General features: G+C 39.0%; 1 protein-coding gene across 2 annotated transcripts in view; it reads right to left on the minus strand.

Moving 5' to 3' along the window:
- Positions 1–25,542, minus strand: part of APBB1IP (amyloid beta precursor protein binding family B member 1 interacting protein) — a 105,863-nt gene extending 80,321 nt beyond the window's left edge. The window contains exon 1 of one of the 2 annotated variants that reach the window (XM_058681669.1): positions 25,410–25,542. The gene's annotated coding sequence lies outside the window, so the exon portion shown is untranslated. Of the gene's footprint in view, positions 1–22,349; positions 23,234–25,409 lie in introns of those variants that run through there. The other variant, XM_058681670.1, reaches the window with a different exon arrangement.
- Positions 25,543–26,073: the final 531 nt, after the last annotated feature.

Genomic DNA, 26,073 nt, shown 5'->3' on the forward strand with positions numbered 1-26,073 from the left:
AACTCTATGAATCACTTTGTGCTCTTAGGTCTTAAAATTTTCCTGAACATTTAATGCAGCATCTTCCCACCTCCAAAAAGAAAATATTGAGTTAATCAATGAAATATGACAGTAACGTTGAATGTTCTCAAGATGAGAACTGAAAAATGACCTTTGGCTTTAATACGTAAAAGTCACTGGTTATCTCTGGAGCGTTGAGGGCTTCCAGAAGTGACTGGGAAATAGAGATAGCAACACAGACAACAGCACTTACACATTCTGCCTTCTCTATCATTGAGAATTCTTCTGAAGTCACTTTCATGGCTCCAAGTATCTTCCATGTGGATGTGCTGCACCATCATTTAATCAGTTCCCTATTGTTGGAAATTTACAGTTTGCTCTTCTTTTCAAAGATACGATGCTATGAGCCAGATGTTTGCATTTGCAGAAAAATTATATGCAGCATGGCTGAACAATAAAACTGGAGATATCAACCAATTCTTGACTTTCTGTGGGGTGAGGAATTTTCCATTTCTGTGTCGTGGTCAATATTCTGCACCTGTCACTAAGAAATCCCCAAAGATTGGGGCTCTTGGTAATGATAAGGGTTAAGTGTGGTTTACTCTGCATTAATAAGCTCAAGCAGTGTGTGCCCCACTGTGTCATTTATTTCTCTCTGTTTAGAACTATTTGCAGTCATTTCCGTGACTGCTGGCGTGTGCAAAACCTACTAGGGTGATACATGCCATGGAAAAAATTTACATCAGAAAAATCTGAGGTATATTTAAGATTTTTCAGTGACAACCCAGTTTTAATTATTTTCCTGAGTTTCTCATTAAAATTTCTGTCTTCTTCAAAAATGCTACTGACAATACTTTTCACTATTTTAAAGAAAGGAATTGAATTTGTACTCCCCCACATTTAAGATGATTCATCCCTTAACTAAAACAAGAAAATATCTAATAGTTTCCTCCTAAACCATTTTCCATATGTATCCAGCGTGCGGCGTGTGTGGGCTTCGATTTTGTGTGCAGCTACCTCCCCTCCATGACATGTGGGCCCATCTAGGTGGGCCTCAAACAGCCACTGAACTGCAAGGGGCAGACAAGATCCTCCCCCAGGGACGAAAACAGAGACTAGAACTGGAATGCCTGGGTTCAAGACCCAGCACTGCCACTTACTGCTGTGCAACATTGGGCAAGTTACTTCACTTCTCAGTGTGTTAGTTTTATCTTTGAAAAGGTATGAAAAAAAGCTACCTCATGGGGTCAAAGTGAGAATTCTATAAATTAACACATGTAAAGTGCAATTAGAATGGGCCTGGCTTAGATGGAAGATCTCAGGAAGTGGAGATCCTCATACTATTAAGCAGTCAGAACTACAGCCATCTTTTAGCCACCCAGAAGGCTGATGTGCAAAGATGCAGGCTGAGGTCGGACACCGATCATGGTTATGAAGAGAAGGAGGGCGATGACAGCATGGCATATTGTTAGAATCAATGGTCTTCAAACCAGGCTCCTCCCTCTTGCCCCATCCCTTCCCACCAGAGAAACCACTTGGCCCAGGGATGTTCTTGGTTGCAGCTGGTTGGGGTGTGGAGGCCATGAGTTGAAAAAGGAACAGAGTTAAAAAAAACACAAAGACTGCATCTTCTGAGACCCTAATGGAAACCAAGAACACCAGCCTCTGCTTTGTGGAGTATGCTGGGACAGCCTAGGGTAACAGCTAAGGCCACACATTTCTGTGCATTGAATTTTGACATCAACTGGTCACTTACCACATGTGGGCTCCTGCATTATTACTTATCACACCTAGTCTACAGGTACAGCATTTAAAATTTCTCTCTTACAGTGTCAGAAAGCACAACTATAGAATGAAAATAATGAACCTGAAAACACAGAATGGTCTAGAGTTCTTTGTCCACTGACTAACAGTCTGGAAACCAAGGAAGAATGGCATCACCAGGCTATTCTGAGGAATTTCTGGAAGATGTTAAGGAGAAGGGACTATACAGACTGAAAAATGAGTGCTAAGGAAACAGCAGTCCAATATGAGTCTAGAGGGGGTCTGGTTAAGATAGAGCTAAGGAAAACACCAAGCTCAGGACCATCAAGGAGAGAACCCAGAGACCCTCCCCCCCCCCCCCCCCCCCACCAATTGGAGGAGTAATTATTCAAAGGACTGAGTGCTATGGACCATTTTATTTCTATGTCACAAGGAAAAATGAGCTGCCACAATCGCCCCAGTCTAAAATCAGTAAGAATCCTTGCCTTAAATAACATGGGAGAACTGTTTCACTAGTTCCTAAGCTGAGCATTGAGCCTCCGAAAACAAGTAGAGCAGTGCTTTGAAAGTTGGGGTTGCATAACAGACAGTAGATTCCAATCCCACCAGCCAACTATTCAATCAATCAATCAATCAGTCAGTCAGAAAGAGTGGGAAGAGAAATGTCCACATTCATTGAAATGTGCTAAGAACTCTTATGTGCTCCACCTCCAGCACAAAGCCTTGCTAGCCTCAGTAAACAGCCCTCAAGGAGGGCTGACAATGTCTGTCATCCAAACCAAAAAGATAGCTGCCTATTATTCCCCACATTCATTTATAGAACCTCACAGTCAGCTTCCTAGTCAAGAAAGAGGGTTGTTACAGCTGCCAAGTAAATCCACATCATTTTCCTATATTATTCCAGCCCCTTCATTAAAATTATGAGTCAACAACCAAGGGTGATGAAATATTTGAGGAAAAGCAAGAGCATGGGCGCCTCAAGACGAAAACCAGAATACTGACCCTGGGGAGACAGAGTTGATGAGAGAAATGGAAAAGGAATTAAAAACAAATCCCAACTGATATCTTCAGAGTTTTAAGATGACACAGCAACAAGTAGAGGTTGCTATTAAAAAAGCAATCAAAAAATAAGAAAACAAATCAATATTACTTACAAACATAAATGCAAAAATCCCAAATAAAATTTTAGAAAATTGATTCCAGAAACATATTAAAAGAATAATACATAACAACCAGGAATGCAAGAACAGTTTACCAGCAGGAAATATATTAATTCACTAAATTAAATGTTAAATTAATTAGACTAATTAATTAGTCTAATTAAATAGACTATATGGTGAAAAGGTAGTTAGTAAAAATCTGATATACATTTTTGGTAAAAACCCCTTAGCAAGACTGAAATAGTTGGTACTCTCCTTAACTTGATAAGGGCATCTACCAGAAACCAATGGCAACTATTATTCTAAATGTAAAACACAAAAACTGTTCCTATTAAAGTCAGATACAAGTTAAAGACTCTCATCATTACTGGTACTATTTAAGTTTATTCTGGTGGTCTCAGACAATACAGAGCCAGAATAAAGATTTCAAATTTATAGATATTTTGTGGCAGAATCTGACAAACTATTTCTATAGATGGACAGATAGTAAATATTTTAACGGAAAAGGTGCTGTAGACAACCAGTGATGGCTAGTGGCAGTAAAACTAACTTTCTCTCTTTCTTTTTTCTTTCTTCATTCAATCACTAGAAATATTGAATGTTTAATACGTAAATATTAACACACCATTGCACAAACAATGGGCCAAATAAGAAATCAAACAGCAAATCAAAGTAGGTCTCAAAACAAGGAAAAGAGGGGTGCCTGGGTGGCTCAGTCAGTTAAGCACCTGGCTCTTGATTTCAACTCATGTCATGATCTCACAATTCATGGGACTGAGCCCCACATCTGACTCTGTGCTGAGAATGTAGTGCCTGCTTGAAATTCTCTCTCTCTCTCTCTCTCTCTCTCTCTCTCTCTCAGCCCCTCCTGCACTAGCATGTGTGCATGCGCTCTCTCTCTCTCAAAAAAAGAAAACACAATATTCTAAAACCTATGGGATGCAGCAAAAGTAGACGTTACAGTGAAATTTATGCTATAAATGGTTGTATTAAGAAAAACAATTCAAATAAACAACCTAACATTATGCTGCAAGGAAGTGGAAAAAGAAAAACTTATCTGAAATTTAGTAGAGGAAGAAAATAACAAAGAAAAATCATAAATAAAATAGAGACCAGAATAAACAGCATACCATTGAAAGTAATGACCTGGTTTTTAAAAAAAACCCACAAAACTGCATTAACTACTTTAAGAAAATAAAAGAGAGAAGACTCAAAAACCAAAATGAGAAATGGACGAGAAAATAATGTAATAGATAACCACAGAAACAGAGTGTGATAACAGATTACTATAAACAATTATATACTAACAAATCAGATAACTTAGAAAAAAAAGACCCAATAAGTTCTAAAAATACACAAGTTATCACAACTGAATCATGAATCTTGAATACAAGAAACAGGAAGTCTTCTTAGACCAATAACAAGAATGAAAGTTGAATTAGGAATCAAATATTTCCCAGCACAAAAAAGCCCAAGACCACATGGTTTCATTGATGAATTCTACCAAACATTAAAAAAATAGTATTTATCAAAATCTTACAAATAATGGAATAGAGGGAACACGTTCAAAATCATTCCATGAAGCCAGTACTACCCTGATATCAAAGCAGGATAAAAACAATACAAGAACAAAAAACTCGTTTGTCTGATATAAGTAGTGCTACTCTTTTAACATCCATTTGTTTGATGTTTCTCCACCCCTTCACTTTCAATCTGCAGGTGCCTTTAGGTCTAAAATGAGTCTCTTATAGGCAGCATACAGATGGATCTTATTTTTTAATCCATTCTGACACCCTATGTCTTTTGATTGGAGCATTTATAGTCCATTTGCATTCAAAATAATATTGACAGATGTGTTTATCTTATTACTTGCTTTGTCATTATTTCTGGAGATTTTCTCTTGATCTTTTCTTGTCTTTGTCACTATTGGTCTCTCCTTTGCACTACAAGAGTCCCCTTTAACATTTCTTGAAGGTCTCATTTAGTGGTTACAAACTCCTTTAGTTTTTGTTTGTCTGGGAAACTCTATCTCTCTTTCTATTCTGAATGATAGCCTTGCTGAATAGAGTACTTACTGTTGGCTGCAGATTTCTCCTATTCAGTACTTTGATTTTTTTTTTTTCAACGTTTTTTATTTATTTTTGGGACAGAGAGAGACAGAGCATGAACGGGGGAGGGGCAGAGAGAGAGGGAGACACAGAATCGGAAGCAGGCTCCAGGCTCTGAGCCATCAGCCCAGAGCCCGACGCGGGGCTCGAACTCACGGACCGCGAGATCGTGACCTGGCTGAAGTCGGACGCTTAACCGACTGCGCCACCCAGGTGCCCCACCTATTCAGTACTTTGAATATATCATACCACTCCATTCTGGCTTGCCAAGTTTCTGTTCAGAAATCTGAAGCTAGTCTTATAGGCTTTCCTTTGTAAGTTAAGGACTTCTTTTGTCTTGCTGCTTTTAAGATTTTCCCGTTATCACTGTATTTTGCAAATTTAATTACAATAAGTTTTGGTGTGGACCTGCTTTTGTTGATTTTGATGGGTGTTCTCTATGCCTCCTTGATCTCGATGTCTGTTTCTTTCTCCACATTAGGCAAATTTTCTGGCATTATTTCATGAGATAAATTTTCTGCCCCTTTTTCCCTCTTATCTTCTTCTGGAACTTCTATAATATGAATGTTATTACGTTTGATGGAGTCACTGAGTTCCCTAAGTCTATTCTCATGTTGCATATTCTTCTTTCTTTTTGGTTAGCTTCATTATCGCCCATTATTTTATCTTCTAGGTCACTATTTTTTTCCCCTGCTTCTTCCAGTTTGCTGTTCATTGCATCAAGGCTGTTGCCAATCTCATTTATTGTGTTCTTCATCTCTTATTCTTTCTTAACTCTTATCTCTGTTGTAAGGGTCTCATTAATGTCTTCTATTCTTTTCTCAAGCCCAGTGAATACCCTCATGATTGTTGCTTTACATGTTTTTTAATGTTTATTTATTTTTGAGAAAGAGTGCAAGCAGGGGAAGGGCAGAGAGAGAGACACACACAGAATCCGAAGCAGGCTCCAGGCTCTCAGCTGTCAGCACAGAGACCAACGTGAGGCTTGAACTCATGAACCATTAGATCATGACCTAAGCCAAACTCAGATGCTTAATCGACTGAGCCATCCAGGTGCCCCATGATTGTTGCTTTAAATTCTCCAGCAGGCATGTTACTTATATCTGTTTCATCAAGATCTCTGTGGCCTTGTTCCATTCTTTCATTTGGGATAAATTCCTCTGTCTTCACATTTTGTCTGAGTCTCTGACTTGTTCTTCAATAAGGCCTCTTGTCTCCCTTTAGTTATGTAGCTTGTTCTGTCAGTCCTCAGGCCTATCTGTGGAGTATTTAGGATGATTTGATAGTTACCTAGTTGTGTTTGTGGGACAAGAGGAGTCTACTCCATTGCCATCTTTGATCTCAAACTTCATTTACAAAAGCACCATAGATTTGTCGAATAGGCAATAGGGAAAAGATGAAATTAGCATAATTGTAGGTGACATGATTGTATACATAGGAATATAAGCAAAAAGTAAAATTAATTAGAAGATGTGACGTAAATATATACAAAACAATAACATTCAATATATTCAGCAACATATGTTAGAAAATGATATGGCAAAAAAATCAAATTTATAACAGCAACCAAAACTATGAAAAATACAGAAATAAATAATAAAAATTTGCCAATTTCATATAGAGAAAACTATATAGCATAAAAGAAAACTTGAACAATGGAGATAACATGTTACTAGAAAGGAACATTCAATGTGGTGAATTCTATATTCATTCTTCCTAAATGAATATAAAATTTTTGTGATTTCAATTAAACTTTCAGATGGATTAAAACAAATTTAAAAAGCTGACAAACTATTAACTTCAACTGAGAAATAAAATATTATTCTTAATAACAAAAAATACATTTTAAAGAAAAATGTGGTACTTTAAGATATACACAAATAAACCAACAGAAAAGAGCAGAGATCACAGAATTTAAATATATGAAAAAGTTGGCAATTAATAATCAGCAGAAAGTAAGAAATTACTTAATAAATCACTATCCATTTGGAAAAAAATAACATCAGATCCCTACTTCATCACCATACACATAACAAATTTGAATGGAGTTAAGAATCTCAGTGTAACAGTAAAACTAAGAGTCATAGAAAAAAGGTTTTTCTTTCTCCCCTTCCTAACTCTCTCCCTTTCCTTCTTTATAATTCTGTGGCAGATACTACTAACTGGCTTTCTGAAATGCTCTCTCCTAGTGCTTTGTATGCTGTGTTCCCATAACACTGAAGCTGGAAATCTAGACACGCTATTTCTCAGACTCCTTTGCAGTTAGGGTTCTACTTGTGATCAAGTCAAGGAGACACGCCGACATGAGATCTGCTGGGTGGAAATGAGCAACATAAGTGAAAGCCACATGCGGACAAACAGAATCTTCCAGGGGCAGTTATCGTGTCCCTTCATTTTACTTTATATTTTGAGTTTTCATTTAAATTCCAGTTCATTAACACTCAGTGTAATATTGGTTTCAAGTATAAAATTTAGTGTCCTTATCATGAGACTGAGTCGTAGATATTGGTGGCCGTGTGGATTCACCAGAACAGTTCTGAAGGTACAGTTGGGCATTTCCCCTGCCTGTTATTCCTGACGGTTAACATCACACCTAATTCCCTGGCCCTCCCAGTTTTGTATGCAGTCATATGCCTTGTAATAAACTCCTTTCTGTTTAATCTAAAAGGGATTCTGTTTTGTGATCATTACAAATAGTGAGGTATTTTCCAAGCATGACCTAAAATCTAGGTGCTTTAAAGAAGCTACTTCTTTATATTTATTCATTCATCAATATTAAATATCTAATATCATAGAAATATTCATTCTTTTTGTTTCACTTATTCAACCTTTAGGAATTTAATTCAAGGAAATTTTACATACTATGAAAGAACTCTTTGTGCCTGAAGGTGAAACTGCAGCATTATTGGAAATTAAAAGCAATTTAAATATCCAACAAAATGGGAAGAATTAATTATTGCAATGCACAATGGGTTTTTTGTTACTATTAAAAATAATGGCTATGGAGACTATAACCGTATATTTAAGTAAAATAAGCAGGATACAAAATAATTTATATTCTAATATTACAGTAATGTAAAAAAAACAGGGGCCGTGAAAAAAAACTAGAATAAATCAATATGTGAAATAGTGCATGTATTAGGGTGCTGGTCTCTTTTCCCCTATTTTCCAAATTTTCCATCATGTACCAATTTCATAATTTAAAATAGAATTAAGAGTCACATTTGGGTTCAGGTCCACAGAAGTGACCTAAAGGGCATGCTGGCAAAACCAGAGGTTAAGACATATACATTTAAAATTGAGATACAATTGGACATATAACATTGTGTATCTTTAAGGTATACAATGTGTTGATTTATATACTGCAGTATGATCACCACCACCGTTAGGTAACATTTCTATCATGTCACATAATTATCATTTCTTTTGTGTGGTAAAACAATTAAGATCTAGTCCTTTAGCAACTTTTAAGTTTATATTACAGTATTGTGGACTGTAATCAATATGCTGTAGATTAGATCTCCAGGACTTGTTTTTTCTACTGGTTCCAAATTTTACCCTTCAACATCTCTAGCTCCAGGTAAACACCATTCTACTCTCTGTTTTTATGGGCTTGACTTTTTAGATTCTACATATGAGAGATCATATAGTATTTGTTTTTCTGTCTGACTTCTCTCACTTAGCACAGCACTCTCAAGGTGTATCCATGTTGTTACAAATGGCAGGATTTCCTTCCTTCTGATGACTGAATAATATTCCATTGTGTATATATACTCCACATCTTCTTTATCCATTCATCCATTGATGGACACTTAGGTTGTTTCTGTATCTTAGCTGTGTGAATAATGCTGCAGTAAGCATGAGAGTGCAGGTATCTCTTCGAGACCCTGTTTTTGTTTCCTTTGGATATACATTCAGAAGAGAGATTGCTAGACCAAAAGATAGTTCAATTAAAAAAAAATGCTTACGTTTATTTTTTTGGGGAGAGAGGGCATGTGCAAGAGAGGCAGGAGAGAGGGAGAGAGAGAGAATTCCACGCAGGCTCCACACTGTCAGCATGAGGAGCCAGATGTGGGGCTTGAACTCACAAATCCGTGAGATCATAGCCTGAGCTGAAATCAAGAGCCGGATGCTTAACCAACTGAGCCACTCAGGCACCCATAGGTAGTTCTATTTTTAATATTTTGAGGAATCTCCATACTTTTTTTCCATAGTGGCTTAACCAATTTACATTCCCAACAGTGTATAAGGATTCCCCTTCCTCCGCATCTTCACCAACACTTGTTATCTCTTGTCTTCTTGACGACAGCCATTCTTACAGATGTGTGGTGATATCTTGTTGTGGTTTTGACTTGCATCCCTGATGACTAGTGACGTTAAGCACTTTTTCATGTACCTGTTGGACATCTGTATGCCTTTTTTTAGAAAAATGTCTATTTAGGTCCTCTGCTCACTGTTAAATGGGGTTGTTTGTTTTGTTGTTGTTGTTGTTAAGTTGTATGAGTTCTTGATATATTCTGGATATATCATTTCCTTTGTGTGGTAAAACTTACCTGCTATATGGTTTCCAAATAAATATTTTCTCCCATTTCATAGGTTGTCTTTTCATTAAATTCCACTGTGAGGGCTGCTTACAAAAAAAATGGAAAAGGGACTCTTCTCCACCCCATCTGATTGTGACTTTACTCTCCAAAACATTGCCAGGATCAATCTGAGGTGGACAATTTGAGGTGGAAAGTGTATTGCAATAGTTCCTTGTTTTTCTTGCCTAGACTGTAAACATTCTTAGTGAAAAGAAAATTCAAATGAAAATATACCTTTCATGTATTGTTTCTGATGGTTGAATCTTATGACTCTTATTAATTTAATTTTTTTAATGTTCATTAATTTTTGAGAGAGAGAGAGAGAGAGAGAGAGAGAGAGAGTAAGAGAGAGAGAACAAGCAGGAGAGGGGCAGAGAGAGGGAGACACAGAATCCGAAGCAGGCTCCAGGCTCTGAGGTGTCAGCACAGAGACTGATTAGGGGCTCGAACCCATGAACCGTGAGACCATGACCTCAGCCAGAGTCAGACACTCAACCGACAGCCACCCAGGCACCCCAAATCTTATGATTATTTTAATAAAAGGTATTTTATTTGTTTTTTGTTACTATGCTTACTAACTTTCCAGGGAGTGTTTTTCTTGTCAGAAGCTAATTATTTTTGTTAGTTCTCCAGAACAACAACTGCAATTAAGAATTTAGCTTTATTTGTATAGGTTCAGCACTGACTCATTATTAAACAAACTTTCCAGCCAAAAATACATTCTTTTATGTATACAAATTGTTTTGAAGACTAAATCAATGTCCTATGGAAAATACTACTTAAGGTTTGGCTTACAAAATTATGACCTCAGCAATGGTTAACGTATTTCCTCTCTATATTTGGCTGATTAATGGGAAAATTATATATATAGAGGATCTGAGTAAAAAATCAGGCTTTGCCTTAAAAAAATAGGCTTAACTCATAATATTTATTAAAAACTCATCATATATCAGAAAATCTCAATAAATTCTCCAAAGAAGAAATTGTACAGGCTGTATTTTCTGATTAAATATAATAAAAATAGAAATTACTAATAAAATATTAAATAAATAAAATAAATCCTTAAGAGAAAAGCACTTTACTAACAACTTAAGGATCAGAGGAGAAAATTTCAGAAGACAATTTCAAACTATCTAGAAAAATTACCACAGTAAAAGGTACACACACACATATGAGAGCCAAGTTCAGACGAAATTTGGAAGGGGAAATAAAAAGAATAAAAGCCTTCCACAATGACAATAATTAAAGCAGAACAACAACAGTGTAAGAATAAAATAGACAATGATGGAACATATGGAAAGCAGAAATATATTCAAGAATATTAAAGAATTTGCTGCTTTATAATCTTACCAGAATGGAAACATAAAATGAAATAAAGTCTTAATGTTTTTGGCTAGCATATTATAGTCTTTGTTTTGCACCAGCTTTACCACCAATAACTTATTTTAGAACACTGCGACTGTCCCGTGATGCCCTGATATAAAAGACATAATATACTGAGAGACAACTTGGATTCATTTTGTTAAGGACACTGAGAGAAAAATGTGGTACCGTGCTTGATTAATTTCTTTGGTAAGGGGTTCATGGACCTTTCCAGACAAAGGTCTCTGTAAAACTTCTAAGAAACCACCCATTAAGTCCTCACACTGTCCATCCCATGCATCTTCCTGTTGTCTAGGCGGCTGCCTTGGCAAAGGCATGACAGTAAAAATATCCAGATGTCATCAATATGAACAAAGATGCAGCTTTAACTACTTTTTGAAGTATTTAGAAAAGTGATTTGGATATTTTCTGTGATCCTGGATTAACTTTGGGGTAGATCCTCCCTGATCTTTGTTTTCTATTATCTAATAGAAATATCTAATATCTTTTTATTCCTATTATCTAATCTCTGTAGATACTGTGGCAGAGTGAAGCAGAAACATCTCACTTATCCATGTCTCCATCTCTCACACTGAGCCCGACACTTAACTTCCGTTGTCTGCAGGGCATTCCCACAAAGGGTGGTGGTTCAACCACAACATGGCCCCCTTCCAGCTTCCTCTTCTCCACCCTGCCCCTCACCCCCCTTGCTTTGCCGATATAAGTTGTGGCTCAGCAAGATGCAAATTAGAGCTTATTTGGGGAACTAAGGAGAAAGTCGGTACAGCTCTGGGTGAGAATCAGATCCCAGGGAAGATCAGAGTAGTGAAGTGAGGCTGAGACTGGGTATTTGGGCAGAAGACACTCAAGTTTGGTGAGCAAGTCACCAGAACTGTGGAACTGAAATAGAAGTCCCACATTAAGAAGTGGAGAAGCAGATGAGACACAGGCAAGAGCAAGCTCAGTGAAGACATACAGGGTGGCTAATCTAATAGCAGTGGTCGTCTGTGAAGATCACACTCAGCCTTCCTGCTAATAGGAGCCAACTAGACATGACTCTCCCTCTGCCCACATGACACCCCAACTCCCCCCCCACCAAACCAGCCTACATTTGTCTTAGCCTATAGTACAATTATCTCCCCTCAGCCACATGCTCAGGAACTTCAGGGGCATCTTGTTAGCCTCCTGTTCCTGAGGTCCTCACCTGGGTCAGCCAGGGTGTCTTGTCAATGCAGCCTTCCTAATGCCCTTGAACTTGTCCTATTCTTTCCACACTACCACCCCCGTTCAGCTCCACCTTAGGTCTTACCAGGTCTGTGCCATCTGCTTATTATTTATCTCTTTACCTCTAGTCTTTCCTTAAATCCAGTGTCTAAAATGCTACCAGAGTTTTCTTATTAAAGCCCAGTTCTCTGGGGCACCTGAGTGGCTCAGGTAGTTAAGCATCTGTCTTAGGCTCAGGTCATGACCTCACAGCTCCTGAGTTCGAGCCCCACGTCGTCGGGCTCTGTGCTGACAGCTCAGAGCCTGGGGCCTGCTTCGGATTCTGTGTCCCTCTCTCACTCTGCTCCTCCCCCGCTCATGCTCTGTCTCTCTCAAAATAAATAACCTTAAAAAAAAGACGTAACTCACACAACATATAACTCACTCATTTAAAGTGTATAATTCAGGGGCGCCTGGGTGGCGCAGTCGGTTAAGCGTCCGACTTCAGCCAGGTCACGATCTCGCGGTCCGTGAGTTCGAGCCCCGCGTCAGGCTCTGGGCTGATGGCTCGGAGCCTGGAGCCTGTTTCCGATTCTGTGTCTCCCTCTCTCTCTGCCCCTCCCCCGTTCATGCTCTGTCTCTCTCTGTCCCAAAAATAAATAAAAAATGTTGAAAAAAAAAAAAAAAAAAAAAAATAAAGTGTATAATTCAATGGTTTCTAGTATATTCACAGAGTTGTGCAACTATCATTAAAATCTGATTTTAGAACATTTTCTTCTCAAACTCCATACCCAATAGCAGTCCTTGTCATTTCCCTCACCCTCCCCTGCCCTAAGCAACCCCCAGTCTACTTTCTCTCAAGATACATTTGCCTACTGTGGAATTTCATACAAATGAAACCGTACAATATGTGGTCTTCTGTGTCTGGCTTCTTTCACTTATGATAATGTTTTCAAAGTTCATCTACATTGTAATATGCATCAGCACTTTGTTTCTTTTTATTGCTGAATATTTCATTGTACTGAAACACCAGATTTTGATTATCCATTCATTAGCTGGTAGACATTTGGGTTGTTTCCATTTTTCAGCTATTATGAATTATGCTGCTATGAACATTTGTATACAAGGCTTTGCATGGAATGTGTTTTCATTTTTAGGGGGATTCCCAGGAATGGAACTTGTGGGTTCCATGATAACTTTTAACTTTTTGAGGAACTGCTAGACTGTTTTTCCAAATCTGTGGCATGATTTTACATCCCACCAGCAGCGTATAAAGGTTTCAAATTTCTCCATCAATATGTATGTCTGTCATTTTAATTGTAGCCCTCCTAGCAAGTATAAAGTTTTCATTGTGCTTTTGATTTGCATTTCCCTTATGTCCAATGATACTGAGAAATTTTCATGTGCTAATTCGTCATTTCTATATCTTCTTTGGAGAAAAGTCTACTCAGATCCTCTCCCTAGTATTAAAGTGCATTATATGTCATATATATATATATATATATATATATATATATATATGCTGTTGTTGTTATAAGACTTCTTTGAATATTCTGGATATAAGTCCCTTAACAGATACAGATGAGTTATGTTTCAATAAACTCATTGTAAGGTGAAAAGATCCTAAGTAAAAAATGTATTTAATACACCTACCCTACCAAACATCATAGCTTAGCCTAGCCTACCTTAAGTGTGTTCACAATACTTACATTAGTCTACAGCTGGGCAAAATCTTCTAACACAAAGCCTATTTTATAATAAAATGTTGACTATCTCATGTAATTTATTGAATATGGCACTGAAAGTGAAAAACAGAATGGTTGCATGAGTGCAGAATGGCTAAGAGTGTATCAGTTGTTTAGCCTGCGACCATGTGGCTGATTTGGAACCGAGGCTCACTGCCCCTGCCCAGTATCATGAGAGTCTTGTACCACATACCACTAGCTGGGTAACAGATCCATATTCAAAATATAAAGTACAGTTTCTACTGGATGAGCATTACTTTCACACCATGGTAAAGTTAAAAAATTGTAAGTTGAACCATCATAAGTTGGGACTCTCTGTACATAATTTGAAAATAAAATATTTTGTTCTATTTTGTGCATTGTCTCTGTACTTTCTTGATGGCACTGTTTGCAGCAGAAAAGTTTCACATTTGGAAGTAGTCCAAGTTATTCAATTTGTGTGTGCGTGTGTGTGTGTGTGTTCACTGTTATATCTAAGAAATTATTACTTCACTCAAGGTTATAAAGATCTACCCCTATGTTTTTCTCAAGGGTCTTATAATTTTAGCTCTTCATTTACGTCTATGATCTATTTTGCATTAAATTTTGTATATTGTGTGAGCCATTATTTTTAAATGAATGCTATTGAGAGCAGAGTGTTTTTTACACCTTAAGGTCCCCCCGCCCCCCCAAAAGTTCTTTTCCTCTATCTGTAATGTAATAACTTCTAGTTCTCTGCATATCCAATCTGAACATAATCATTGAGTCATTTGTGCAAATGTACATAACAGTGAACCAGCCAATATAATAAAAATAAAAAGAAACTGTAATAGCAAGCACCATACTGCTATAATCTAGGACCAATCCAAATGGATTTAGGGTAAACTCATGGTTGCTCCCACAAAGAACCAGACTCCAGCAACACTGCCTTAGATTGAATCCACCCATAGAAAGATTGCTGATTAATCTGGCAAAGAAATTAATCCTCAATTTAAAATACACCGAGCAGCAAAACAAAACAAAAAACCCCCAAACCCCAAGAACCCCAAACAATGGAATCAGCAGATATGGAGTGAAATTCAACTTCTATAAGTGGATGTGTTTTATATGTGTTTCACATAACAGTTACCATGTAACTTTACTAAGTTAAACTGAAAATCCTCAAATGCTTTTTTTTTATGATGATACATTCACAGTTCTTAATTCATGGCTCCTTTATATTTCAATCAGCTAAGCAATATATTGTTTTTCTTGGCATTTCTATCATTTCTTTGCCTCTTGGTAAGAGTCTCAACTCCCTACACCATTTGGTTCAGCAGGTTCCTGAGTAACACAAATTTTGAATATGGATCTGTCTGCAGCAGAGACAGCCTGTCAAAAATGAAATTATTCTCTTGTCTTTTTGTACCAAATTGTGGAGGACCATTCAAGGCCCTCCTTTGTCAATATGCACCAGGGGCAACTGCCCCCTTAAACACCTTTTCCAGGAGTGATCAGGGTTTGTACTATAGCCTGAGGAACATTAGCAGTTCCCCATATCAACAAGCACCCTTGTTCCAAGGGGTACAAATACCAAACCAGGAAAGTCCATGTCAATCAGAGAAAGACAAGCAGAAGGTGAAGGAGTAGGTGGCAGGGAGGCCAGTGCTTCTAGTCGGGAAGCAGAGGCTAGGTGACTGATCCACGGCCTTACTGTTGTGTGTGTGCAGGCCAGCCTGGCATCTTCCCAGCTAGCCAGAAAAGCCTGTTCAGAGAAAACATCTTCTAGGGTGAGCTCATCCACAATCCACCCGACGCACCACTCCAAAGTCATCGACATCTTTCTCTCATTAAACCTTTGCTTACAGTGAAAGTAGTTTGTTTCTCTTCCTCTATACACACCCTTTATGTTGCCTCTGTGCTGTTTCTCCTATTTTTCCCCACTTCTGTTAGTCTTATTCGTTATGCAAGGCCAGTTCAAGGCTCACTGCTGGATCCTGGTGATCTACCCTCATCTCAAATCCTTTAGCAGTAGTGTTAGGATCCGTTATTCGAAAGTTTATCAGCTTCCTTACAGTTTATCTCTATAGGCATTGTTATCTTCTCAACTATGTTGCAGAGGCAAAATTTATGCCTCAGCTCTCTTAGTACCATGACTGGCACTTAGAACTCAATGTATGTTAGCTCACATTAATATGTATTAGCACCTATTTTAAAATAAGAATAGTAGGAGTTATAAATATGGGACAATCATTACAGGTCAGACATCTAGAGTGTCTCACTGAATTCCCCAAATAATCCCCTGATGTGGTGACATGCTAATTCACATTTCTAAATTTAATTCAAAATTCTAATTTTATAGGTTATAAAGCTCAAGCCTAGAGGAATTAAATAATTTGTGTGTGCTCATGCAGCTAGCGACGGGTGAACCGGACTGTGCCTGGGTCTAACTCAAAAGTTCATGTTAACAATCAGCATGCCACATTGCCTGCCGAAAACAAGGGCTGTGATTATTAAGAGGTGGAAACCGGCAGCTGCTTTGCTCATTCCTCTGTTACGCTGTGTGTATGTCCAGCTCTAATATAATCGTGTGTCTGTCTTTCACACCACATTATGAGTTCAGATGTGGAACCTTGTATTTTCATCAAGTGTTGACACACACCATTTACTCAGTAAATATACTCAGCTGCTGAGTAATCTTGGGCAAGTTATTTAACCTCTCTGTTGGCTTAGTTTCCCCAGCTGTAAAATGAATAAGAACAGTCCATGTTTCATGGGGATGAGATGGTGTCTGTAAAGTGCTTAGTATATAGTTCCAGGCACAGTGATATTAGTGATACTAATATCAGCTATTATTATCATCATCATCATTACTTTTATTACTTTACTCTCCATTTAAAACAAGCAGTGGAGACAAATGTCAGTCACATATTCACAAACACAATCCCATGTTCGCAACTGGATGGGTACTTTTGTTTGTTACATTTCTGTGTACCTAGAAACTGGCTGCACTACCGTTTTTTTGTGGACCAGGCAGTTTCCAAAGACCAAGCCACTGGAAAGGACATCTGTAAAAATTGTTTCTATGACAGAAATTCTTAACCATTCTGAAGAAGATAGGAGAGGGCATAAAAATATCCCTGAGCCTTGTTAAACCATACCCATGAATCAAACCGACTCTATCTTCCAAGTCTTATCACTACCTGTCCCTCCCCGCCAGCCAAAAGAAGGTATATTTCTAGAGTTTGGAACCACTGCAAAGAGAGCTGTTGTTGATGCTTATGAAATAGTAGGTGGAAGCAACGAGACAGAGAGAGAGAGAGAGAGAGACTGAGAGAGAGAGAGAGAGATGGCAACCACTGTTGACTATGGCAACAGCTCACATTTTGCTGGATGTGGGTTTACGGCATACCGCTCCGCTTATTTATTTCCATTCTTTCTCAGTCCTTGTTACTATTAGGAAGAATCCAAAAACAAGGTGGGAGGGGAAGAGAAAGAATAAAAAGGAAGGTAAGAAATGATAATTTGGGTTTGTTTTTGTTGCTAGAGAACTAACAAAGTATTTGAGTACAGGTTTAAATGTGAATTAAAATCAGGTTCCAGGGACAGACTCCATACTAATAGAAAACACTGTTCCCTTCTTTTTCCCTTTAGCTTACTTCATAATTCATCTAAGATGCTCTATGCAGCTGAGAAGTCAACACATAGTTAAGATACAATATTTGTGCCATTATCTAGAGTTGCACTGTCCAATTTGGTCACCACGAGTTCATGTGGTTACTGAGCACATGAATTGTGGCTAGTCCAAATGGAGATGTGGTATAAGGGTGAAACATGGTTGATCTGACCTAGTATGGAAAAATGAAAGAAGACTTCACCAATAATTTTAACATTAATTAAATTTAATGCAATTTAGCATAATTAATATTAATTAATTAAGTGATCATTCAGGATACATACGAAATAAAATATATCCCTAAAATTAGTGTTACTTGTTTCTTTTTACTGTTTCTAATGTGGTTTCTTGAAAATTTAAAGTTATATACATGGTTGGTATTATATTTCTGTTGGACAGGGTTGGTCTGGAGTGCTACAGTTCTGTTATTACAAGTGCCTAAGCATTTGACTCAGAGATGATAGATTATGGTGACTGTACCATATGAACCTAATTTGAATATTACTCACCAAGTGTTAAATCAGAATTGCTCCATTTCCTTTCCCACTGCACTTCATGCTGCAGCACTGCCCAACTATTTCATATGTGTGGTACCTGGGGTAGCCTTCTTTCCCTGGGCTGCCTGGAAATACCTTTATCCTTCCAAGGGCCCCACAGTCACCTCCACATGATGTCTTCCCTATAATCACTCTTCATCGTATTATTTCTGTACCTATCACTGCATATCACACACTGGGATGTGTTTATTTACAGGTTTGTCTCTCCCACTCAGTTGGAAACTTCTTGAGGTTAGGGGCCACATCTTATTCTATTTTATACCCTCCACACTGGACACATTGTTGGCCTTCAGCAGATGTGTGTTGAAACTGAAAACAAAAGTTATAATTATAGCATGCTGAGCAGAGTTTCACGCAACTCAAACATATGCATAAGAGCCCTAAGCCCCTGTAAGCCTTGAGGGATGCTATCTCTGCTCTGACAGTGTAGTGAGCTACCTTGGGGTTTCAGCTTCTCTATTCAGTAGTGGTCTTATGAGCCATGTGTTTACAGCACTACATTCATGGCCCAAGCAACTTCGTTTCTGTTTGTTCCTTACAACAGGGGAAAAGTAATGTCACTGAATTAGTAAGCATGTTAAGAAATATTCTTGGTTTGCTAAGTAAGCCATATCACTTATGGAATTTAATCAGAAGGAAGCCATTCTCTTAAAAACAACAAAACAAACCCATACTATATCCTGAATCTACTTAGTTCATTGACCTGTCAGTTGTGAATTTTATGGTATTAGGAGACCTAAGTGAGTCTGTAATATTGTACTATAAATAGAGTAGCCTTAGATAAATTTACTTAGTCAGTAATTTCATTAATATACTGTAAATCTCCTGCAAAAGATTTTATGGTATTCCCCCCTTCCCTAACTGATTCTTTTATTTTTTGAGATGAAATCTTAATAATGTATTTAACTGAAGACTGGAGTTTTGCCTGGTGAAAAACATAGTCTATTAACTGGTAATCAACCACTTGGTTGGTGTTCCACTAAATACTACCATTCCATAAGTACACTGCTTTGATGGCTCTTATAACCAGAACAAATGAAACGTCAGTTATCACCATTCCAGTAGCTACTTCCTAATGAGGTAGAAAGTACTTTCACTTTTCAAAATACTATAACCATGTCATCTAACATTCTTCAACAGCTACTAGTGAACCTTTGGCCCTGGTTGAACACTTGCATCCATCTGAAATCCAGCTGTGCCAAGAGAAAGCTCCCCTCTCTTCCAAATCTGGTCTTGGGTTTTGAAAATATAAATATCTTAACCTCTGGTTTAGATAAAAGTCTCCTTTGTGGAAAAGGCCTTTGTCCTTCCTCCCTCAGAATTTGCTGCTAAACACAGTCATAGAAACCTTGTATTGCCTAATGCCCAGGTTACTAGTAATGACTTTATGAATGTGTCTTTAGTATCTATTTTTTGCTTTTACAGTCATTAAAGATAATTTTCATTGTCTAGCATTTCATGGAAGTGGAATATTACTGATTAGTTGACTATATTCTTATTTTATCTGTATAATAAAGATTACTAGTCAACCTTTTCAGCAAGTTTTTTTCTTTTTCTCCTTTCAGCAAGTTTTGAAAGAATGGTTAAAACTTTTTTCTTTTTCTAAAAGATCTGGTTTCATGTCCCATTTCTTTTTTTTTTTTTTTTTAATTCTTTTAATGTCTACTTATTTATTTTGAGAGAGAGATAGCAAGCAGGAGAGGGGTAGAGAGAGAGGGAGACAGAAACCCAAGAAGGCTCTGCACCATCAGTGAGGAACCCGATGCCAGGCTTGAACCCACAAACCATGAGATCGTGACCTGAGCTGAAATAAAAAGTTGGATGCTTAACCGACTGAGCCACCCAGGTGCCCCTATGTTCCATTTCTTTAACTCTCAAACCATCATTTCTAATTCTGTATACTGAGAATAACAACAATATCTTCCCAAATAGCTACTCAGCCTGAATGGCTTCAGCCTTATATGTGATAAGCACATGGTTATTACCAATTGATACTTTATGTTTATATCCAAAACTGAACTTCTGACCATCTGCTCTCCAACCTCCCATGCCAATTGATGGCAATTCTATCTTCCACCTGTTTAGGTCAAGACTTTGGAATCATTGCTGACTCCTCTTTCTCTAACCCCATATCCATGCTGTCAAAAAATCCTGACCTCACCCTCAAAAAACATGGTGATTCCCAAAGCTTCCTAATGGGCTCCTGGCTTTCATCCTCAAGCAGTCAGAGTGAGCCTTTTAAATATAAGTCAGATCATGCTACTCCTGTCCTCAGAATCCCACAACAGTCCCTCAATTTCATTCGCAGTAAAAGCCAAACTTCTTACAATGGCCGACAAGACCTTACATGATCTGCCACCTCTTCATGCTCCTCTCCAGCCACATCTCCTGTTATTCTCGTCCTGCTCACCCACCTTCTAGCCATGTGAGCTTCCCTGTTTCTTGAATATACCAGGAAGAACCCTGTCTTACAGCCTTGGCACTGGCTGTTCCCTCTGCTGGGAACACAGTGCCTTCAGATAGCCTGTTAGCTAACTCCTTCAAAACTTTGCTCAAGCTGTATCTACACAGTGAGACCAAGCCTGACCACCTTATTAAATACTACAACTTTACTTTGCTCAACTTTGACTTTTTTATGGCACTTTTCACTTATTAAACCTATCTTACTTACTTATTTGTTATATTTACTGATTATTGTCTGTATCTCCCCGTTAGAATACAAACTCCGCAATGGAGAGATCTTTGCCTCACCTACTCAGAAACACATTCAAACATCTAGAATAGCGCTTGGCAAATGTTTTTTTAAATGACTGAATTGTATTTTCAGTAGAAATCTAAGTAATATGAAAAACTGAACACTTCCTAATATATTTATTACCCTTAAAACTTATCCCCTGATGAATCTTGGTCACTTCAGTAATAACTAAGATACCCCTAACTATTTCTGTGGTACTTACTCTTAATCATTTATAACCTGCTTTGCTTCTTATTTTTAATTTTTTTTAATGTTCATTTATTTTGAGGGAGACAGAGATCATGAGCAGGAGAGGGGAAGAGAGAGAGGGATACAGAGAATCCCAAGCAGGCTTCACACTGTCAGCAAAGAGTCCGATGCAGGGCTCAGACTTAGGAACCGTGATATCATAAACTGAGCTAAAACCAAAAGTCAGACACTTCACCCACTGAGCCACCCAAGTGCCCCATTACACTATTTAAAATAAGATGTCTTCACTTAACAGGAGACTCTATTTATAACTGTGCTTACAGTCGGAGATTCTAATCCCAGTCTCCCAAGGGCCAGTGTACTCTAATTCCCAGTTTGACATCTTTGCAAATACATGTACATGCTTTCTAAATGCTTTGTAAAAAAAATCAGCACATTCAGAATACTGATGTACAGAATATTCTATTGAGAAAAAAGGGGAATGCTATTGAAAGGACGTCAGAAGATGGATTGGTAATATTTTACTTCTTCAACTGGATGATAGGTATCCAGATGTTGGCTTTATTATTTGTTATAATTAACATATGCATTATACACCATCTTTTGTATGCATGAAACATTTCATAATAAAAAAGGACAAAATAAACCTAGTCTAGCTTACTTGTTCCACTACCGCTCTTTATTTTTCTTCCAGTTTGATAGGATATAGCTCCCTGGACATAAATCTTCTAGCCGGTTTGTGGAAACATAATTGCCGTGTGACTTAGCATTTAAACCCTCTCCCTGCCCACAACCGTCTCACTAATGAGTCTGTGATGTGAAACCAAATCAGAAAGATCTCCAGTAGAAATTTAAAAAAATATATACTCACTGCTTCATTGATTTAATCAACCTGGTGAGCTACCAAGAGGGATGAGCATAAATATAAAAATGAAAACACGTGATGGCTGCCAAAGCAGAATTAATTTTTCAAAAAACATATATAAATATAATAACTTCACAACTGATTATAATATCCTGTCTTCCCACTGTTGCAAGGCAAGTTCCTTGGTTATCTCAATTTCATCCTCCCTGTACCCACTGTGGTACAGGGATCTCATATGTGCTTCCACAGCACCTGACTCTGGTCATGTGTAGAACTGTACCCATTCATGTCCCCCCTTTCTAGACTAGAAGAGCACTGAGCAAAGGGCCCATGTTTTTTCACCTTTTGAGCCCTGTCCCTGGTACAGCTCCTAGGGGGTGCCGTATGAGACTAGCTCAGTTCAAAGGTCAGCTCTGCTTCTTACCCTCTGCGTAAGCTTCTTAACCAATCTTTAGAAAATGTTTGGAAACTGCATCACGAATTCCAGCTTCAGAGCATGTGCTGAGAAGGTGTGGTCCCTTGGAATGGTGCTGTATCTCTGCCTGCTCATGCCTCAGGGTTGGTACCAACAGAGCTCCCTGGGTCAGGGGCTTGTGACATTCTGATGGCATAACCCACAAGTGGAACTGCTATATCTGCACATTTAGCAAATGCTTTTTGAGTCCTAACTATGGTGCCAGGAATTTGGCTAGACAATGGGGATGCTGTGGTGGCAGGTCACATTCTCTAGTCCCCAGAAGCTGTCCACAGGCCCTGCCTTGTTACTGTGCATGTACAACCTTAGCCCCTTAAATTGATTATGGCTTATTCAACGCCATTCCTTAGTGCTGCTGTCTCTCTTCTCAAGAGAAATCTGTTAACTTTTCCAAACAGAGAGCAGTTTCCCCTACAAATCATGTTTCTCATAACTGTAATACAGAAAAACATGACTATACAACCAGTGTGAGCTATACCCTCAATCTAACACCTCAAATCCTGGCATTTATGATGTACTTCAATTTGTAATAATTGCTTAAACTTTAAGCTACTTGCCACAGAGGATGACAGAACTGACATAAAATATGGACATATTTAAGGGTGCCTGGGTGGCTCAGTTGGTTGATTGTCTGACTTCAGCTCAGGTCATAATCTCATGGTTGGGGAGTTTGAATTCCATACGGGGCTCACTGATGTCAGCTTGTCAGCACACAGCCTGCTTCAGTCCCCTTCTCTCTGCTTCTTCCCAACTTGTGTTCTCCCCGCAAAATAAAATAAAGTTTAAAAAAATACTTAGACACATTTACATCCTAAAAAATTAATTATGTTAATAAGAATTGTTCTATTTCCAGGTGAGAATTACTAAGATCATTCTATTGCCTATAAAATAAACTATGAGGTCTTTAGCATTGAAAATATTTTGGTGAACTATGAAATGCCAACTTAATTTATAGAAGATTTATGGACTCACTGAAAGGTTTTGGACATAAAAATAATTAAAATAAGATGGAAGAGGATTAGAAGTAAACGAAAATAATGCTTTTGAAAGTAGGATGGTTTAAAGAAATTCAGAGTGGCATATCAAACAGACATTTATGGCAATAAATTTTATAAATAGCTCATTCTAATAATAATATGAAAATATCTAAAACTTTTTTACTATGAGTGAATAAAGGTAAAAAAAGTGGATGATTGTTATACATTCCTAGGATATAAAAATAAGAAAAAATTAATGGACACTATATATATAACCTTGTAAGTACTGTGTTTAAGATTTAAAGTAACTAAATCATTAAGTAATCCATATCACAAAGTTATATCTCTTGAGTAATAATAATTGAAGAATTTTGGAATCTAATACTGACCTGTGCAAGCTTGAGCACATCAATTCTCTACCTCAGTTTTTTTCAACAGAATGGAAACCTGCCATTTTACATATAGAGCAAAAATGGACTATTTTTGGAGGACCTTCTATAGAAACAAAGGGTCTCAAAACTGTTGATATTTCAGACTTTAACAAAATATGTTATCAGTATGATTTTCTCCATTCTTTTCTGTGTGATCAGCAATTCTAACTTTGCTAGTATTCTAGGCAGGACAAATTCAAAGAATTTATAGCTGTTCCCCAATTGCTATTATAATGACAGACATACTCTAGTCAAACAAATTCGCTTCCCTCTCAGGTCCAGGGAGGTTAAGGCAACTTAATCAAGGCCAACCTTGTCTAGTTAAAGGCGGATTTGGAGCTTGAATCCAAATCTCCCAAATACCCAGAAAAAACCCACAAGCATTAGTATCGGTGTGAAATGATTATGTATTAACAGCCTGAAGATGACATTAAATTTCTTAGACCTTTCACAACACATTGAACAGACAGGAAATACCACCCGGAAGACATTATAGAAGATTTCTCAGTAGTTTTTTTTTGTTAATTTTGCTAGCCAATCTTAACTGTAAGACTACTGCAGTGAGGCCTGAGGGAAAATTGGCATTGGAGGTTCATTCCAAGGGACAAAAGCTCTCTTTCTGAAATTTCTGTTCAGAGGCCCAGAATTTAAAATTAGTAGTAGGTAGTAAGTACCCTTGCCTTTATTTAAACCACATTTTGCCACCAGAAATAATATCCTTGGGAGTAATCAAGTCATTCACCTTTTCTCTATGTTACTTTCCTCTGATACTGCTTTTTTTTCTAATGTCCACATTTAAAGTTCTTCTTCAACAGTTTTACTCTGAGTGGCACTAGGAAACTACACATTTACCTTTCCACAATGGTATGAAAAAGAAATACCTTCCCGAAAAGACAGTAAGAGGTGCAAGGGACAAAGTCTCCTGGGGGACTCCTGGGCTGAGGTCCCCTGGATGTAAGGGCATCCCAGTTAGTTTCCTTCATGCTATAAAACGTCACTCTGGGCATTCCCCCCAAACCAAATTATGGAACTTACACCTGCTGTCCAAATCTTTCCTCTACCTTATTGTAAAATGAAAAGGACAATCACTGGTAAAGATGTTTTTAAAACGACGAAAGAATTGTCCAAAAGTTTTAAAGTACTATAACACTAAAATACATCAGACTTCGATCGTCACTCTCATTCTTGCACGACTTGCATTTAATCTAAGGTGCCCTAAAATGCCCCCAGGAATTCCTCCAGAGGGGTCAAGTTGGGGCTCTGGACAGCTGAACAGGTGAGGGTTCATACGGTTTCCCCGACTATCTCTGAAGCAACTTTCTGGGCAGGAAATCAGTCAAATTGTGATGAAAGCGAACGCGGGGAAGAGGAGCCCGCGCCCCAACCCCCAGCGTGGCTGGGTCAAGTACTGAAGTCGGCGGAGGGGACCCGGGGGACGCGCTCCCCTGGAGGGCCAAGCGGGGGGAGCGCGTTCTCCCGGTCAAGGCGGGGAGCTGGGTCGGGCCCGGGAGCAGACGCGCTGGACACACAGGGTCCCGCGGCAGCCCCGAGGGTCCCGGCTGCAGCTCTCAGGGCGCCCGGACGGGGCCGGCGCCGCTTACCTCGACGGCTGCGTGGGGACTCGGCGGAGCTCGGCTGGGACTCCGCGCGCGCGGGGCGCGGGCCGGCGGCGGGGCAGCGGCGGGGCAGGCGACGCGGCGCACTGGGCTCCACCCGGGCTCAGGTCCGCCGCCTCGGGGAGGAAGTGGTGTCAGCCCTGCCCTTCCCACGCAGCGCGCAGACGTGAGGCGCCCGCCGCGCCGCTTTGCATCGAGGTGCCACGAGGGCGCTCGGTTCGAGACACACAGGGAGGAGTACGGGTGGATGCAGACTCTTGAAACTCGGGGACTGCTTTTTCCAACTAATCGGGTCTGTGCCTCACTGCTACACCACACCCTCGAAAGTTGTAGTTTTTTTAAATTCTGAGAAAACTTGGGCCTTCCTCCCTCATCCCGCCCCTACGCGCGTCCCCTTCCCTCCGGAGCGTTCCCTAGCGAATTGAGCCTTCTCGGTCGCTCGCTGTATTAGTGACTAAGGGATCTGGGGCCAGATGATGGCTCCAAAAAACCCGAGAACCTCATCTATTTTGCAACGGTCTTCCTGAGTGTTTACTTCAGCCCTTTCTGCGCTTCCTCTTTCGATCCTGTTGAGCAAGGCCGGATCTGCCCGCCGCGCGCAGCCCACCCGCTGGGGACGCGGCGCGTGTGTGCGGAGCGCGGGGGGCCC

The sequence above is a fragment of the Neofelis nebulosa genome, chromosome 8, assembly GCF_028018385.1.
Source record: "Neofelis nebulosa isolate mNeoNeb1 chromosome 8, mNeoNeb1.pri, whole genome shotgun sequence".
In the NCBI taxonomy this organism is placed as follows: Eukaryota; Metazoa; Chordata; class Mammalia; order Carnivora; family Felidae; genus Neofelis; species Neofelis nebulosa.